The sequence below is a fragment of the Trachypithecus francoisi genome, unplaced genomic scaffold, assembly GCF_009764315.1.
Source record: "Trachypithecus francoisi isolate TF-2019V2 unplaced genomic scaffold, Tfra_2.0 Lachesis_group3, whole genome shotgun sequence".
Lineage (NCBI taxonomy): Eukaryota > Metazoa > Chordata > Mammalia > Primates > Cercopithecidae > Trachypithecus > Trachypithecus francoisi.
In genome coordinates this window covers 5,769,719-5,785,860 of record NW_022681468.1, presented here as the reverse complement: position 1 = coordinate 5,785,860, position 16,142 = coordinate 5,769,719, and the positions used below count along the sequence as shown (strand labels likewise).

General features: G+C 34.7%; 2 long non-coding RNA genes, 8 other non-coding genes and 1 pseudogene across 10 annotated transcripts; all 11 read left to right on the top strand.

The window, feature by feature from the left end:
- Window positions 1–20: 20 nt before the first annotated feature.
- On the top strand, window positions 21–2,317 carry LOC117071375. The gene is made up of 3 exons (XR_004432269.1): window positions 21–81; window positions 353–439; window positions 1,417–2,317. It is a non-coding gene; the product is annotated as an uncharacterized LOC117071375 (long non-coding RNA).
- On the top strand, window positions 415–488 carry LOC117071868. Its single transcript, XR_004432600.1, has one exon. It is a non-coding gene; the product is annotated as a small nucleolar RNA SNORD113/SNORD114 family (small nucleolar RNA).
- A 4,264-nt stretch (window positions 2,318–6,581) lies between the features above and the next one.
- LOC117071858 lies at window positions 6,582–6,658 on the top strand. Its single transcript, XR_004432592.1, has one exon. It is a non-coding gene; the product is annotated as a small nucleolar RNA SNORD113/SNORD114 family (small nucleolar RNA).
- A 1,638-nt stretch (window positions 6,659–8,296) lies between these two features.
- LOC117071872 lies at window positions 8,297–8,389 on the top strand (annotated as a pseudogene).
- Window positions 8,390–9,546: 1,157 nt separating this feature from the next.
- On the top strand, window positions 9,547–9,618 carry LOC117071829. The gene has a single exon (XR_004432569.1). It is a non-coding gene; the product is annotated as a small nucleolar RNA SNORD113/SNORD114 family (small nucleolar RNA).
- A 968-nt stretch (window positions 9,619–10,586) lies between these two features.
- On the top strand, window positions 10,587–10,658 carry LOC117071846. The gene has a single exon (XR_004432584.1). It is a non-coding gene; the product is annotated as a small nucleolar RNA SNORD113/SNORD114 family (small nucleolar RNA).
- A 983-nt stretch (window positions 10,659–11,641) lies between these two features.
- LOC117071854 lies at window positions 11,642–11,716 on the top strand. The gene has a single exon (XR_004432589.1). It is a non-coding gene; the product is annotated as a small nucleolar RNA SNORD113/SNORD114 family (small nucleolar RNA).
- A 759-nt stretch (window positions 11,717–12,475) lies between these two features.
- Window positions 12,476–12,550, top strand: LOC117071836. The gene has a single exon (XR_004432576.1). It is a non-coding gene; the product is annotated as a small nucleolar RNA SNORD113/SNORD114 family (small nucleolar RNA).
- Window positions 12,551–12,908: 358 nt separating this feature from the next.
- On the top strand, window positions 12,909–15,966 carry LOC117071374. Its single transcript, XR_004432268.1, has 3 exons — window positions 12,909–13,073; window positions 15,087–15,304; window positions 15,800–15,966. It is a non-coding gene; the product is annotated as an uncharacterized LOC117071374 (long non-coding RNA).
- LOC117071837 lies at window positions 13,403–13,476 on the top strand. Its single transcript, XR_004432577.1, has one exon. It is a non-coding gene; the product is annotated as a small nucleolar RNA SNORD113/SNORD114 family (small nucleolar RNA).
- LOC117071848 lies at window positions 15,640–15,714 on the top strand. Its single transcript, XR_004432585.1, has one exon. It is a non-coding gene; the product is annotated as a small nucleolar RNA SNORD113/SNORD114 family (small nucleolar RNA).
- Window positions 15,967–16,142: the final 176 nt, after the last annotated feature.

Genomic DNA, 16,142 nt, shown 5'->3' with positions numbered 1-16,142 from the left:
GTAAAAAAAAAAAAAAAAAAAAGAATTATCTCATAGTCACAAGACGTATGGTTGCCTCTGTGTAGGTTCCTGAAGACCAATGTGAGTATGAGTCAATATTCTTGTCTTGGTTTGAGTGTTTTTTTAAGAGCTATCACTGTATTATTATACACTTTGACATATAATCAGTTAATATCTTAAGAATGGAATTGATGTAATGCATTATGTTGATTAATCTGTATGTGAAACACTGCATTAAATTAATAAAATATTTCTAGTGTCTATGGGAAATAATTTGTAGACAGATATTAGATATTCAAGAATCTTGCTCTTGAGTTCTTCTGACTCTTTGGTATTTACTTATTTTTATTAGTGAGTTGATGAATTCATCTATCAATAAATGAAGACATGAATGAAGAAAAAGAGCTCCCAGTCTGGACCAAAGATGAAGTTTGGTGATGTATGAATTATGAACAATAAATACCTGTGTCTGGAACTTTGAGGTTCGACATGAAAACTAGTCTGCTCCCTAGTATAGACTAAGTATGTCCCCTATAAAGTTGCTGTGATTTAGAAACAAATTTTTGGATTTAACTAGTTTTATTAAGATTGGCTAGGCCGGGCGCGGTGGCTCACGCCTGTAATCCCAGCACTTTGGGAGGCTGAGGCGGGCGGATCATGAGGTCAGGAGATTGAGACCATCCTGGCAAACGCGGTGAAACCCCGTCTCTACTAAAAGTACAAAAAAAAAATAACTAGCCGGGTGTGGTGGCGGGCGCCTGTAGTCCCAGCTTCTCGGGAGGCTGAGGCAGGAGACTGGCGTGAACCCGGGAGGCGGAGCTTGCAGTGAGCAGAGATCACACCAGTGCACTCTAGCCTGGGTGACAGAGCAAGACTCCGTCTCAAAAAAAAAAGATCGGCTAGGCATTTCTGTTCTAGATTTCTGAAAATGAAAATATTACTCATTTTCTTGAAAAAGAATAGATGGTTGGAAAAATTAATTCATTTGTTCCTGAATTATAAACGTCATTTATACTAATAATGAATGAGTTAATAGATAAAAAGGTCAAGAACTGACCACTCATGAGAATGTGTTATAAAGCTAGGAATGAGAAGAAGCTGATTCTGTAAGTCGAAGCTAACTTGCAGAGAATACCAAGACGATTACATGTGTGAGTGGAGGCACTGAGGCCAATATGTCCCATAGTCAGATGTTTTTCTTAATGCAGGTGATGGATTCAAGAATGTTCACTATTTGATGTAAAATTAATAACTGAAATAATTCAATAAATAAAAGGATTGTGAATCTAATCTAAGGATAGGGAGTGTCATGAACCAATGTTTGAGATGAACCTAACCCTTACCATTTCATATTTATTCAGACACAGCCTGAATCTTGTTGTTTCATAACTTTAACATTTACTTTGTACTTTTCAGGGTTGATGTTCATGGGTGATTGATCATCCTGTAGCGACAGTGGTATTGACTGTTCCACAGCGGACAAGGAGTGTGTTCTTACATAAGTCATAGTTGACATTCTTGTTTTTGATTGGGTAGTTTGCCTGTTCATTGATATTCATAGTACTATAGAAGGTAGATAAATGGCCACATACCTAAATAAAATCAAAGGAGACAAAAGGTGAGAATCTGTTATAAACTAAGGATTATAATTAATCTAATTCAGTACAACTGTGGACAATTTTGAAAAGATAAAGATTGATGTCATTTTAGTCATTTTATGAGATAAACTAAAAATGGGACATTTTTGATATCCCATTTTAGCATTTTTCATAGTTTACACAAACGTTCCTATATTGCTAGATAGCCTAGTCTGTTAACCCCCTGAGGAAGAGCATATGTGAAGTAAATACTTGTCATTATCATAGTAGGGTCAAGTGGATTATTCTTCCAGTTTATTGTTACATCTTCATAGAATATATAATTTAAACAAAAAGGTTCAAGCATGGACCAATGACATAACTGAAATCAAATCTGGACAAACGTATAAAATTATTATATTTCACAATATTTTTATAGTTCATTACAAAAAAAGACCTAGTCTATTACATTGTTTATTACCTCTCTTGGATGAACCCACTGACAGATATTAAGACTATTCAAGAAACTTGTTTAGGGGCTTTAGTGGATTGTTAACACATACTAATTTTATTATCAGTGGATCAGTATGCAAAAACATCATGTAAATTAATATAGATAAGTATGTCTAAGTGTGGTCTCATTTTGAGTGTATTTACTGGAAGAAGAATTATTATGACATGTCTCAAAGGTTATGATCCATTAATAAAAATAGACAAAGCTTGTGACCCAAGTCAGTAACCTGCATATACGCATATGTGAATACTCATTGTCTTTATTTCTGGAGCTTTTTAGTTTATACTTGTTTTTGTTTTCTCTTTTAGTAAATTGAAAACATTATATAAATACATAAATCAAAACATAGGTAAGGAAATGAGAGGAAGCTAAGCATGGACTACTTATGAGGATGTGTTTTGAAGCAGGGATTATAACTTAATCCATTTTAGTATAATGGAGCACAATTTAAAAAGAGATCAGTGTTTTCCATTCTCTTTTCATGGCTATATATTATTCCATTTTAGGTTTTACTCCTGTTTATGCAACATTCCTTGATGGATAACAATCTATGGGTTAGATCCAAGGCTTACAATTTAGGCAGTTGTGTTTTTGTAAGTCATTATCAGAGTTTTAGATGTTGAATGCGGTGGTGAATTGATGGTTGTTCATTGTTCCATCTTAAAAGTATGTACACATTAAATGAAGAAAAGGCCAAGCACCAGTGATATGAATAGATTGATTGATCAGTTTTATGATTAAATTCATTTCTGCACTCCTGCAATTTATTTAAAAAGGAGATTTGGTATATTAAATCTACAGGAATTTGTCTGCAGACATATTTCAGTAATAATCCAAGAACTGATTTCTGGGGTTTTGCTGGGTTGATTATAATGCATCAATGGTAATATCAATAAACACATAAATAAATGAATAAAGAGGAAAAGGACAGAACTGGACTAATTGTCCAAATAGATTATGATGGAAAAAATTTGTTAATGTAATTCTGAAAACTAATATTTATTAAAAAATAAACAGAGTATCTGAAGGATGATTTAGGAATATGTACATAATAGTCAAGGTTCTTGAATTTGATTAGTGATAGTCTAGGTTTTTTGCTTAATTAAAAGTAAGAAAGTAATTATTATATTAGCTAATCCCTATGTCAATGTCTTAGAAAATGAAACGAGGATGGCATGAGGTCAGTGGAGTGATTGTCTCGTGGTTTGCACACCTGTCCTATATTCCACAGAAAGGACATCATGATTGTGATTGTCTTTATTAACTTTGTCAGGAGAGTAAAGACCAATGTGGCCAGGCCTGGTGGCTCATGCCTGTAATCCTAGCATTTTGGGAGGATCAGGTGGGCGGATCACATGAAGCTGGGAGTTCAAGACCAGCCTGACCAACATGGATAAACCCCGTCTCTACTAAAATTATAAAATTAGCTGGATGTGGTGGCACATGCCTGTAATCCCAGCTACTCAGGAGGCTGAGGCAGGAGAACCTCTTGGACCCAAGAGGCGGAGGTTGCGGTGAGCTGAGATTGTGCCATTGCACTCCAGCCTGGGCAACAAAGTGAAACTCCATCTCAAAAACAAACAAACAAACAAACAAAAAACCAAAAAAACAATGTAATTAGCTGTTAAAGTTCTTGTTATGGTTCAAGTGGTTTGCTTCCTCACTGTGTTTTTAAGAAGTTTGAAGTATATTTAATGAATGTCCTCCCTTCCCACTGGCCCTGCCAGGCATGCTGCCTTCTGTTCTCTGGGACTTGTGAGTAGTTCACTGCTCCTGGTATTTCATGTGATTTGTTAAGTAGTTTCTTCTGTGTCTCACCTGACCAACACACCCAGACCTAACTTATTTCCAGGTTGGGTCTGTCCTAGAGAGTGCCTGTCTTGGTAGGAATAAACTGGACACAGACAAGAGCCTCCAGGGTGTCTGCCTGTATAAACAAGTTTTCTATGAGGGGGACCCTGGGTCATAGATTGAACACTTGGGCATTACATCTGTGAGAATAAGTCTATAGTAGATTTCAGTAATTTTCGAGTATCTAATTATGGGGTTTTGGTGGATCCTGGGAATTTATTGCATTATTCGAAGGAAATAAATGAAAGAATCAGCAAAACATACAGACACACATATAAATAATTAAAGATGAAGAGGATAAAGCTGGATTAATTATGAAAAATGTTATCAGACAGGATTTTTGGTTATATAATTCTGAAACACTGCAATGCATTAAGAAACCAGTACATCAAGGGTGTCACCTGTCTAGGGTAGGATAATATAGAGTAGTGGTTCTCAAATGTGAGCATTGAAGTGACCTGGAGGGTTTGTAAAAACACAGAAGGCCAGTTACATTCCCAGGATTTCTGATTCAGTAAGTTTGGTGTGGGTTCTGAGAATCCAAATTTCTAATAACTTACTTTCTATAGGTTCCAGGAGTTTCCCAAGTCATGCTGATGCTGCTTCCTGAGAAGTATTTTCAGAATCACTGAGAAAAATGTATGAAATAGTTAATGTCTTTGCTCTATGTCAGTGGTAATTTCCAGTTTGTTTGTTTTATTGAGAAAGAGAAGGTAATTAATTAAGCAATTAATATTTATTTATTTATTTATATTTGAGATGGAGTTTCACTCTGTTTGTTCCCCAGGCCGGAGTATAGTGACATGATCTCAGCTCACTGCAACCTCCGCCTCCTAGGTTCAAGCAATTCTTATGCCTCCGCCTCCCAAGTAGCTGTGATTACAGGTGTGTGCCACTAGGTCTGGCTAATTTTTGTATTTTTAGTAAAGACGGGGTTTCACCATGTTGGCCAGGTTGGTCTTGAACTCCTGACCTCAAGTGATCTGCCCACCTTGGCCTCCCAAAATGCTGGAATTACAGGCATGAGCCACTGCGCCCTGTCCAATTAATATTTAAAAGTCTAAGTAAATGAAAGAGGAACAACATGGTTCAATGGAGGAAATGTCTAATTTATGTAATATCATTGTTATATTGTACAAAATGGATGCACCTTAGGTGATTTAAGCATTCTGAAAAGACCAGGCTTTCTAGGATACTGCTACATTTTAGGAGATTAGCAATCAATGGAATTGGCACAGTCTTTGTCTGTTGAGTGGGTTTTCATGGGTGTTCATTGTACATCTTTAAAATGAGTAAATGACTGCATACATGAATAAAATCAAACAAGGACAAGCCTATACTAACGATGAAGAACCACAATTTAGGGTTAATTTGATTTAGTGTTATTTAGGATGGTTTCTTAAAAAGATCAAGTCCCTATAACAGATTGTTCTGTTTAGAATTCTACTGCAGGTTTCCCCTAAGCATTCCTCAAGTGATAAAAATGTAAGTTATGAAGAAGGGACACATAGGAACTAGAAGCACTTGTCAGCGTTTTAGTTCTGGTGGTTGATTCATGTTATATATAGAAAGAATATACAAATTATGTGAGAAAAGGCCAAGGAAGGACCGATAATGTGAGTGGAATACATTCTGAAATGTGTTTTATGATCAAAATATCTGTGACCTACAGCGGTCCACTACAAAGAGGGATTTAAGTGTTTACATCTGTAGGAATGCCTACAGATAGATTTCAGTGATATTCAGGAATCAGGTTCTCAGTCCTTGGTGCTTCATGGATTTTGATTTTGTTGTTATTCAATAAGTGAAAGAATAAACAAATATGTCAATGTATAAAAATGAATAGAATGAAGTGTATCTAACTACGAAAATATGGGGTGAGGCAAGAATTATTGTTAATATACGTAGAACCACTGGAGTTCGTTAAATAATGATATCTTTACCCCAAAATGTAACACCTTAATGCATGAAAGGGGTTACATTTTGGGATAAGGATAAGTAGGCAAGGTAGTGATATAGAGTAGTCAGGGTTCTTGCTTTGAGTCAGTGACGAGTTCAAGTGGTTACTTACTGCAGAGGGAAAAAAATAAATTATGCCATAAAATAATAAATATCTAAATGACTGAGGAAATGAAATGGGGAAGGCATGTATCAGTGGAAAGAATATCTCAGCTTTCTATTATTTGCATTGCTTATATTTCTCAGAATGAAAGCTCCTAGCTGATTCTCAGAATGAAATGAAAGCTCCTAGCACATTCTACTGTGGTCATGAACTCTGTGTTAGGAGCATAGAAACCAATGTACGAGTCACAGCACTTCTCTTATTATGAGTGGTTTGTTTAAAAATACTCAGCGTACTATTTACAAAACATGTTAAAGTTAGTCAAAGAAGTTGACTATGGTGTACTATGGCATTGATGTGAAACGTATGTTCATTAATGGATATGTACAACACAAATTAATTAATGAAGGTTATAGATACTGAGTGAATTTACTCTGTAGACAATTGTTATGGATATTTAAGAATATTGTTCTATGGAATTTGTGATTCATATACATTTATATTATTGTAATTATTCTATTGAAGAACTAATAAATCAACAAATATAGAAATGGATGAGGAAAAAGATGTCAAATCCTGAACCAGTGATGATGGCTGGTGGCATATTTAGTCACAGATGATGAATAAATACATGCCCGAAACTCTGAGGTTAGTACCTAGACAGAGATCTAGTCTGCTATTTTTGATGGATGTAGTCCTGTAGAATGATTAGTTATGCACGAAGGTATGTTCTTGGACTTTTGTAGTTTATGAATTTTGATAGTATTGTTACAAAACAATTAATGACAAAGTTTATACAACTGCATGAAGATGAAGACGGTGAAACATTGTCCAATTATGAAATATGAGGTGAGGACTGAAATACTATCAATATAATTTGAAAGTCCTAAGGTCCATAAGTAAATAAGTGTCACCTCTTTGGTACAGTATCATATAGACCAAGAGTCCCTGACCTCAGGGCTGCAGACCAGTACCAGTGCCTGGGGTGTTAGGAACCAGGCCACACAGCAGGAGGTGAGTGGCGGGTGAGCAAGCATTACCACCTGAGCTCCACCTCTTGTCAGATCAGTAGTGGCATTAGATTCTCATAGGAGCAGAACCTGTTGTGAACGGTGCATGCCAGGGATCTAGGTCACATGCTACTTATGAGAATCTAATTCCTATGATCTGAGGTAGAACAGTTTCATCTGGAAATAACCCCTCCCTGCCCTGGTCCATGGGAAGTTTGTCTTCTACAAAACCCATCCTGGGTGCCCAAAACGTTGGGGACCACTGGTATAGACAGTGAGAAGTAACAGTCAATGTTATTGTTCTGCATCAATGGCAAGTACCATCCTGTCCTATTTTTAGAAGAAGAGACAAATAATAACATCAATTAGTAAATATTTACGTGACTAAATAAATGAAAGTTGGAAAGCCATTGTCAATGGAGAGAATGTCTCAATTTTTAAATCACTGGTTCTCCTTTATATTCCTCAAGGTGGAAGCTGTCTGCAGTAGGAGCATGGAGACCAATGTGAGTAACAATCACATTTTATGTCTTGGTTTGCATGGTTTATCTCAGGGTATTCATTATATAATGGCATTTGAAATATAATCAGACAGGGCCAAATGCACCCCAGTAATGAAGTTGGGATTGATGTAAATTATGTTCTTTGGTGTATATAAAACATTGAGTCTTTCTGTATCAATCAAATTTTATTTTCTGTGTTGGTTGCAAGTTTGACATTGTTCCTGTTGTTGAGACAGAGAGAAAGAATACAAATATATAACGAAAAATTAATAAATAAGTAAGTGAAATTTGGAAAGGAGGGATAAATGCAGATAAGGTCTTAATTTTTTTTATCAAATGTTCTGCTTTGTAATCCTAGAATGGAAGCTCTTAAACTGATTTAAGTACGCTTCCATGGTCCCAAGCCCTATGGTTGCCATGGGGCATTAGGAGCATGGAGACCAATGTGAGTAATAATCAAAGTTTGCGTTTTGGTGTGGGTTGTTTGCTTAAGGGTATTATTCACTCACTGTATTATTGAAAAGAGTGAAATATGATCAAAGAAGACCAATTGTTGTGCAGTGACAAAATTGATATAAAGCACTATATAAATTAATGGATATATAAAAAAACTGAAGATAATAAAGGAGATACGATGACGTAAGATGACTTTATATACGGACTAGAAATATCAAGGGTCTCCTTGGGTTTTGTGAATATAGGGCTTTAAAATTATTAGTGAACGAATTAACTAATCAATGGATAATGTGGAAGTGAGTGGAGAAAAAGAGAACGAGTCCTGGATCGATGATGTGATGACCACTAGTGGCGTATGAATCTTATGTGGCATATGAGTCTTATACAGTGAATACATGTTTGAAACTCAGGTCTGTTGGGGAAGATACATGGCCCATTCTCTCTTTCAAATGATGCTACATAAATGTTTCAGAAATGTTTTTCTTTGTGATAATTTCATTCTATTTTTATAATTGGATCAATGTGAGAATCAATAAACATATATATAAATAAAGATAAAGTGGATGAAGCATTGTTCAGGTATGGCAGGATATATTATTAATATGTATTGAAAACAGTGAAGTCCAAAGAGAAATAAATGGCACATGTCTGTCACCTCTTTGGCCAATGATGACATAGATAGTATAATTATAGACAATGATCAATTTTTTGGTTAGTGGCAAGTTCAAAATTGTTCATTTTCTTAAGAGAAAATGAAATAATATACTCCAGATAATTACTGCCTAAATGACCAACTAAATGAAAGGTGAAAGGCAAAGATCAATGGTGATAATGTCTCACATTTGTTATTATCTTCTCTGCTCTGTACTCCTCAGAATGAACCTAATTGTACTGTTTTAAGAATTCTTCCATGGTCCTCTGTTTGCACCATGCTTAGGAACGAGCATGCGGACCCATGTGATTAGTGATCAAAGTTCTTGTCTTGGTGGTTTGTTGAAGAGTATGTCATGTGTTATAAAAAAGTTTGTAATAGGCTGAGCATGGTGGCTCACACCTGTAATCCAAGCACTTTGGGATGCCGAGGCAGGTGAATCACCTGAGGTCAGGAGTTTGAGATCAGCTTGGCCAACATGGTGAAACCCCGCCTCTACTAAAAATACAAAAATCAGCTGGGTATGGTGGCCTGTAATTCCAGCTACTCAGGAGGCTGAGGGAGGAGAATCACTTGAACCCGGGAGGAGGAGGTTGCAGTGAGCTGAGATTGCATCATTGCACTCCAGCCTGGGCAGCAGAGTGAGACTCCGTCTCAAAAAAAAAAAAAAAAGTTTATAATACAAAGATGGCCAATGTTATCCCAAAGATAGATATGAGAGTTATATAAAGTATTATATTGATAATGCATAGATGAAAAACTGAGGACAATTATATCAATGTTAGAATGATTCTACATACATATATGGAATATCCAGCTTATTCTTGGTTTTTTTTTTTTGAATCATAGGGACTTACTAGTGAGTTAACAAGTCAGTCAGTAGACAAGATAGAAATGAGTGGAAAAAGAGATGATCAGTCCTGGATCGATGATGACTGCTGGTGGCGTATGAGTCTTACATGATGAATACGTGTCTGGAACTCTGAGGTCCATCACAAAAGAAATTGAGCTCCTTCTGTAGTTTGAAATAATCCTGTGTATATAGATGTCAGAGATATAGAATTTATTTGTTTTTGGTCTTTGTTTTTACTTATTTTCATTGTATTTTTATAGTTGCTCAATGTGAGAACCTATGTGTATATATATATAATTTCCATATATTATATAAAAAGATGAATAATGTTAATCATTGCCCAATTATTAAAATCTGTAGTGAGGCAAGAAACATTTCATATGTATTGAAAACATGGAGTCCAAAGAGAAATAAATGGGACATGCCTGTCACCTCTTTGGCCAATGATAATATAGCCGGTAGAATTATAGACAGTGTTCAAATTCTTGGCCAGTAGCAAGATCGAATTTGTTAATTTTCTTAACAGAAAATGAAATTACTACGATTAATGAAATGAAATTTTCTTAACAGAAAATGAAATTAATATGAAATTGAAATAATGATTGCATGAATGACTAATTATAGGTGAAAAGCAAGAATCAATGGTGACAATGTCTCAAATTTGTTATCATTTTCTCTTCTCTGTACTCATCAGAATGGATGTTCTTGTTCTAATTTGAGGATGCCTCCAAGGTCACATACTCTGTTTGCACCATGCTTAGGAAGGAGCGTGCAGACCAATGTGAATAATAGTCAAAGTCCTTACATTGGTTTGGGTGGTTTGTTTAAGAGTAATCAACGTATTATTTAAAAGCGTGAAATACAGTCAAAGATGGCCAATGTTATTCCAGTGACACAGGAGTGACATGAAGTATTATATTGATGATGCATATATATAAAACAGGATAGTTAATGAAACACACCACTGTTTGAGTGATTCTGTATACTGATGTGGAATATCAAGAGTGTTACTGAGTTTTGTGAATCATGGGCCTTGAAAGTATTATTAATGAATAAATGACTTAATCAATAGACAAGGTAGAAATGAACAGCAAAAAAAGATCAACCCTGAGTCAGTGATGACTACTGGTAGTGTATGAGTTATATATGATGAATACATATCTGGAACTCTGAGGTCCATCACAAAAGAAATCTGGCCCATTCCTTCTGATTCAGATGATCCTATGAATATGCAATGTGTTTGCTTTTGGTCTTTGGGTTTGTTCACTTCATTGTATTATTATAATTGGATCAATGAACTAATTTATACATATACATGTACATATATGAAGGGGGTGAAGTAGTGTCCAATTATAAAATAAGTAGTGAGGCAAGATGTACTATTATTATTATATTAAAGCATTATATTAAAGCTTTAATATATTAAATAAATATCTAATATTAGTTAATGCATAATAAATGCAATATGTAATATATATTAAATATAATAATATATTAAAATATTAAAGCATTGAAGTCCCAAGAGAAATAAATGTTACACTACTGTAACTTCTTTGACTAAGGATGATACAGATAGTATTTATAGATAATGGTCAACCTCAGGGTCAAGGAAAGTTGCACAAGGTGTTCATTTTCTTAAGAGAAAATGAAATAAGTATCCTTCAGATAATGATTTCTCAAGTATCTTCCTAAAGGGAAGATGATAAACACAAATCAAGGAGGACTGTTTAATCTGTTTGTGATGTGCTCTGCATTGTGGCCTCAGGATGAATGTTTGCCAGCTGATTCCATGGTTACAAGCTCTACAGCTGCATCTATATTAGGAGCATGAAGACCAATGTGAGTAATAGTCAATGCTCCTTCTTGTTTTGACCATTTAAAAATGTTATTTGCTATATTATTAAAAAGTATTAAACACAATAAAAGAAGGTGAAATATGCAATATTTAAAAATTGGATTAAAAACTTTAGGTTAATTAATGCATATGTGAAACATTGAGCTCAGTTAATGAAAGAAATATGGTCTTTGTGGAAATGATTATATGAATGAATGCTAGGAATATGCAGGAATCTTATTCTCTTTTTGAAGACTTATGTGTATTTCCTTGTTAGTGAATTAGTCAACAAACAAATTGAGATGGTAATAGAGAAAGAAGGCTGATCCTGGAGCAGTGATGGCGACTGGTGGTATGTGAGTCACGCTCAGTGAATATCATGTGTCGGGAACTCTGAGGTCCAATACAATGGGATCTTGTCCATTCCCCCCTTATAAACAGATGTCAGGATACAGGATATACAAGGATCTTCTTCATGATCTTTGTGCTCATGAATTTAAAAAATATCATTGTAAAAGAATCAAGGGCAGGATGAATAAATCAGAGTGTAAATGAAGAAGATGAGGTGAAGCATTGTTTATTACTAAAATATGTACTAAGAAAAATGGATTTTAATTTAAATTGGAATGGACAATATAGGCATGGATGAAAGGTATCATGTCTTGGACCAAAAATAACATAGATTGTGATAGGTTATAGTTATTACTTTCAATTAGTTGCAGCCTTGAAGTCTATTTTTTTAGTAACTATTACCATTAATTAATAAAAGCCAAAGTGACAATGTAAATGAATGGTGAAGTGTATGGATTGATGGAAAGAATGTCTCAATATTTTGATTGTCTTCTCTGCTTTGCACTCTTCAGAATGGATGCACTGAGCTGATTATGAATTTAGCCCTGATCAAGACTTGTGTTGCTGTTATGCTATGAAAGATTCCAGTGTGAGTAATAGCCATGTTCTTGTGTTGTTTGGGTGGTTTGTTTAAGGATATTTACTGTGTTATTGAAAATTTTAAAAAGTCAGGTAATGTGTATATATATATATAATGAATATCAATTATAGACGAATTATGGGAACCATAAATTTTTATAATTATTAGACATGAATTACTGAATTAATCAACAAATAATATCTAACTGAATGAAGAGAAAGTGGGCCCTTCCTGGACCAATGATGACAAATACCGGCGTATGAGTCTTGGATGATGAATAATACATGTCTGGAACTCTGAGGTCCAACACAAAAGAAAGCCAGTTTTTCCTGCTCATGTATTTTCACTCTATTATTATAATTGGATCAATAAAAGAATCAATGAACAAATATATAACTAAATAAAGATGACTCGTGTGAAGCATTGTCCAATTATAAAAATAGATGATGTGGCAAGAAATAATATTAATATATACTGGAAACTCTGAACTTCAAAGAGAAATAAATGGTACATGATTGTTAAATCTTTGGCTAAGTATTATGTAGACAGTAATAGGTAAATATCTGTGTTCATTTTCTGGGTCAATGGCAAGATTGACATTGTTAGCCTACATAGGAGAAAAATAAACATTATTACAAATTACTAATTATGTATGACTGAATACCTGAAAAGAGGAATTGAAGGACCAGTGGAAAGAATGTTACAACCTTTTAAAATCATCTGCTCTGCTCTGTGATCCTCAGAATGAAAGCACTTGAGTTGAATCAAGCACTCTTCTATGGTCATGATCTCTGTGGTTGCCTCTGTGTGTTAGGAGCATGGAGACCAATGTGAGTAGTAATTAATGTTGTTATACCAAATCCACCAGTTTTTAGAATGGTATTTGCTGCATTATTTTAGAGTTTTAAAGATAATCAAATAAGGGAAGTCTGTCTATGTTAAATATCAGATTGATATGAAACATTATACTGAGTAATGCATTTATGCAATAGCTCAGTTAATGAAAGAAATTTGGTCTCTGTGGAAAGGATTATATAGATGGATGTTAGGGATATTCAGAATCTAATTCTTATTTTTCTTTTCAGATTTCTGTGTATTTCTTTGTTAATATATTAATCAGTAAACAAATTTAGATGGGAATAGAGAAAGAGGGCTGATCTGGACCAATGATGACCACTGGTGGCGTATGAGTCATGCACATGAATACCATGTTTCTAGAACTCTGAGGTCCAACACAAATGGGATCTAGTCCATTCATCCTTTGTGAAGGGATCCAATGGACAGGTATCAGGATATGCAAGGATCTTTTTCAGGATTTTTGTGTTAGTATTTAAAAAATACTATTTTAAAAGAATCAAGGGCAGGATAAATAAACGAATGTATAAATGAATAGAAATGAAGAGAGTGAAGCATTGTTTATTGCTAAAATATGTAATAAAGAAAATGGATTATTGGTGTAAGTTAGAATGGATAATATATGGATGGAATTTATTATGTCTTGGACTAAAGATGACATCAACTGTGATGAATAATAGTTATTACTCTCAGTCAGTTACACATTTGAAGTTCATTTTATTGAGAGAAAAATAAGCAAATATTTCTATAAATTATTATTATTATTATTACTTTGAGACAGAGTTTGGCTCTTATCACCCAGGTTGGTCTGCAGTGGCACAATTTTGGCTTGCTGCACCCTCAGCCTGCTAGGTTCAAGTGATTCCCATGTCTCAGACTCCCAAGTAGCTGGGATTACAGGCGCCTGCCACCACGCCTGGCTAATTTTTGTATTTTTAGTACAGATGGGGTTTCACCATGTTGGCCAGGCTGATCTTGAGCTCCTGACCTCAGGTGATCCACCTACCTCAGCCTCCCAAAGTGCTGGGATTATAGGCGTGAGCCACTGTGCCTGGCCCCATAAATTTTTAAAAACCAAAAAGATGACACAAACGAATAGTGGAATATATCAGTTAGTGAAGAGAAATTCTCAATCTTTTATCATCTTCTCTGCTTTGTATGAAGATGGATCAGAATGAATGCATCAAGTGGGCTTAAGCATTCTGCTTGATGGAAAGCTGTATTGCTGTTGTGTTTGGAAAGAAACTAACATGAGTAATAGCCAAAATTTTGGTCTTCCTTTGGGTACTTGACTAAAGGTATTCATAGTATTATTAAAAATTTTAAATTATTATAAAGTTAACCATGGCCCAATGGTTAACATAATATAGAACAGTATGTTTATTAATCAATAATGTGCCACATAGAGGTGAATGAATGAAAGCGACATTGTCTAATGTGGAAAGGATTCTGTAGACAGACGCTTGGTATGTCTGGCATCATGTTCATAGGTTTTTGTGAATCATGTTCTTATTTTACTCTTATAAATTGATTAATAATTTATTCAAAACAAAAGTAGCAATATATGAAAATTGAGACCAATGATGGCGTGAGCCATATACAATGAGTTAAACATGTCTGGACTTTGATGGGTCCAACACAAAAGACATATAGTCCATATTCTTGATATACGCATCCTCTAGGCCCATGTTGGGAATATCCAAGGATCTTGGGCTTGATCTTTGGGTTCATATATTTTCATTCTACTATTATAATTACATCAATGAAATAACCAATGAATAAGTAAATTAATGAAGTATTGTTCAAATTAAAAATATGTAGTGAGCAAAGAAACACTACTAATATATTATGAAAACACTGAACTCTAATTTGGAATAATTTTACATGACTTTTACCTCCTTAGCTCAGAATGGTGTAGATGGTATAAGTTAGAGACACTGTTCATGTTCTGGACAGATGATGATTTTGAATTTGTTCATTCTCTTAAGAGAAAAAAATACTCGAAATGTGTGATTACTGAAATGACTGACTGAAGGTGAAAAGCAAGGATCAGTGGAGAGAATGTCTCAGATGTCTGTTCTCCTTCGTTTTAAAATCATCTGTTCTGTCCTGTATTTCTCACACTGGACCCATCTGAGCTGATTTAAGAATTCTCCCATGGTTATGACTGTATAATTGAATCTCTGTTAAGAGCTTGGAGACCAGTGTGAGTAAGAGTCAAAATTTTTGTCATGGCTTGGGTGGTTTGTTTAAGGATGTTCACTATATTTTAAAAAGTGTGAAATATAATCACAAAAGGCCTAATGTAAACATCATGATTTGGGATTAACATGAATCATTATACTGATTAATGCATATATGAAAAACTGAGGATAAATAATAAAATTTAAATACTGATTTGTGAATAATGATGGATACCTAACAAATAGGTATGCTTTTGTTGGAGGTTTGTGAATCATCAGCTTTAAAAAATATTATCAGTGAATTTATGAATTAATCAATAAACAATGTTGCAAAGAATGAAGAGGAAGTGGGCCTTCCTGGACCAATGATGACAATTGCCGGCGTATGAGTGTTAGGTGATGAATAACACGTGTGTAGAACTCTGAGGTCCAACATACAAAACACCTCAATAAGCAAGGTTCAGTGGAGGAATATCTAATTTAAAAAAAATCATCTTCTCTTTTTTTGTACTCCTCAGAGTGATAATCTGGAGGTGATTTATGCATCCTTCCATGGCCACCAGCCTTATGGTTGCATCTCTGCGTTAGAGTTTAGAGATCAATGTGAGTAATAGTCAAAGTTCTTGGTGTGGTTTAGGTGGTTTAAGGTATTCACTGCATTACTAAAAAGTATGAAATATAGTCACATAAGGCCTGCTGTTACAAATGACAAATATGAAGCATTATATTGATTAATACATGTGTGAAAAGCTGAGGATAATTAAAGCAGGAAATACATGGAGATGAGATGATAATATGTACAGATTAAGAATATCAAGGCTGTTCTTGGGGTTTTGTGAATTATAGGGTTTTGATTTATTG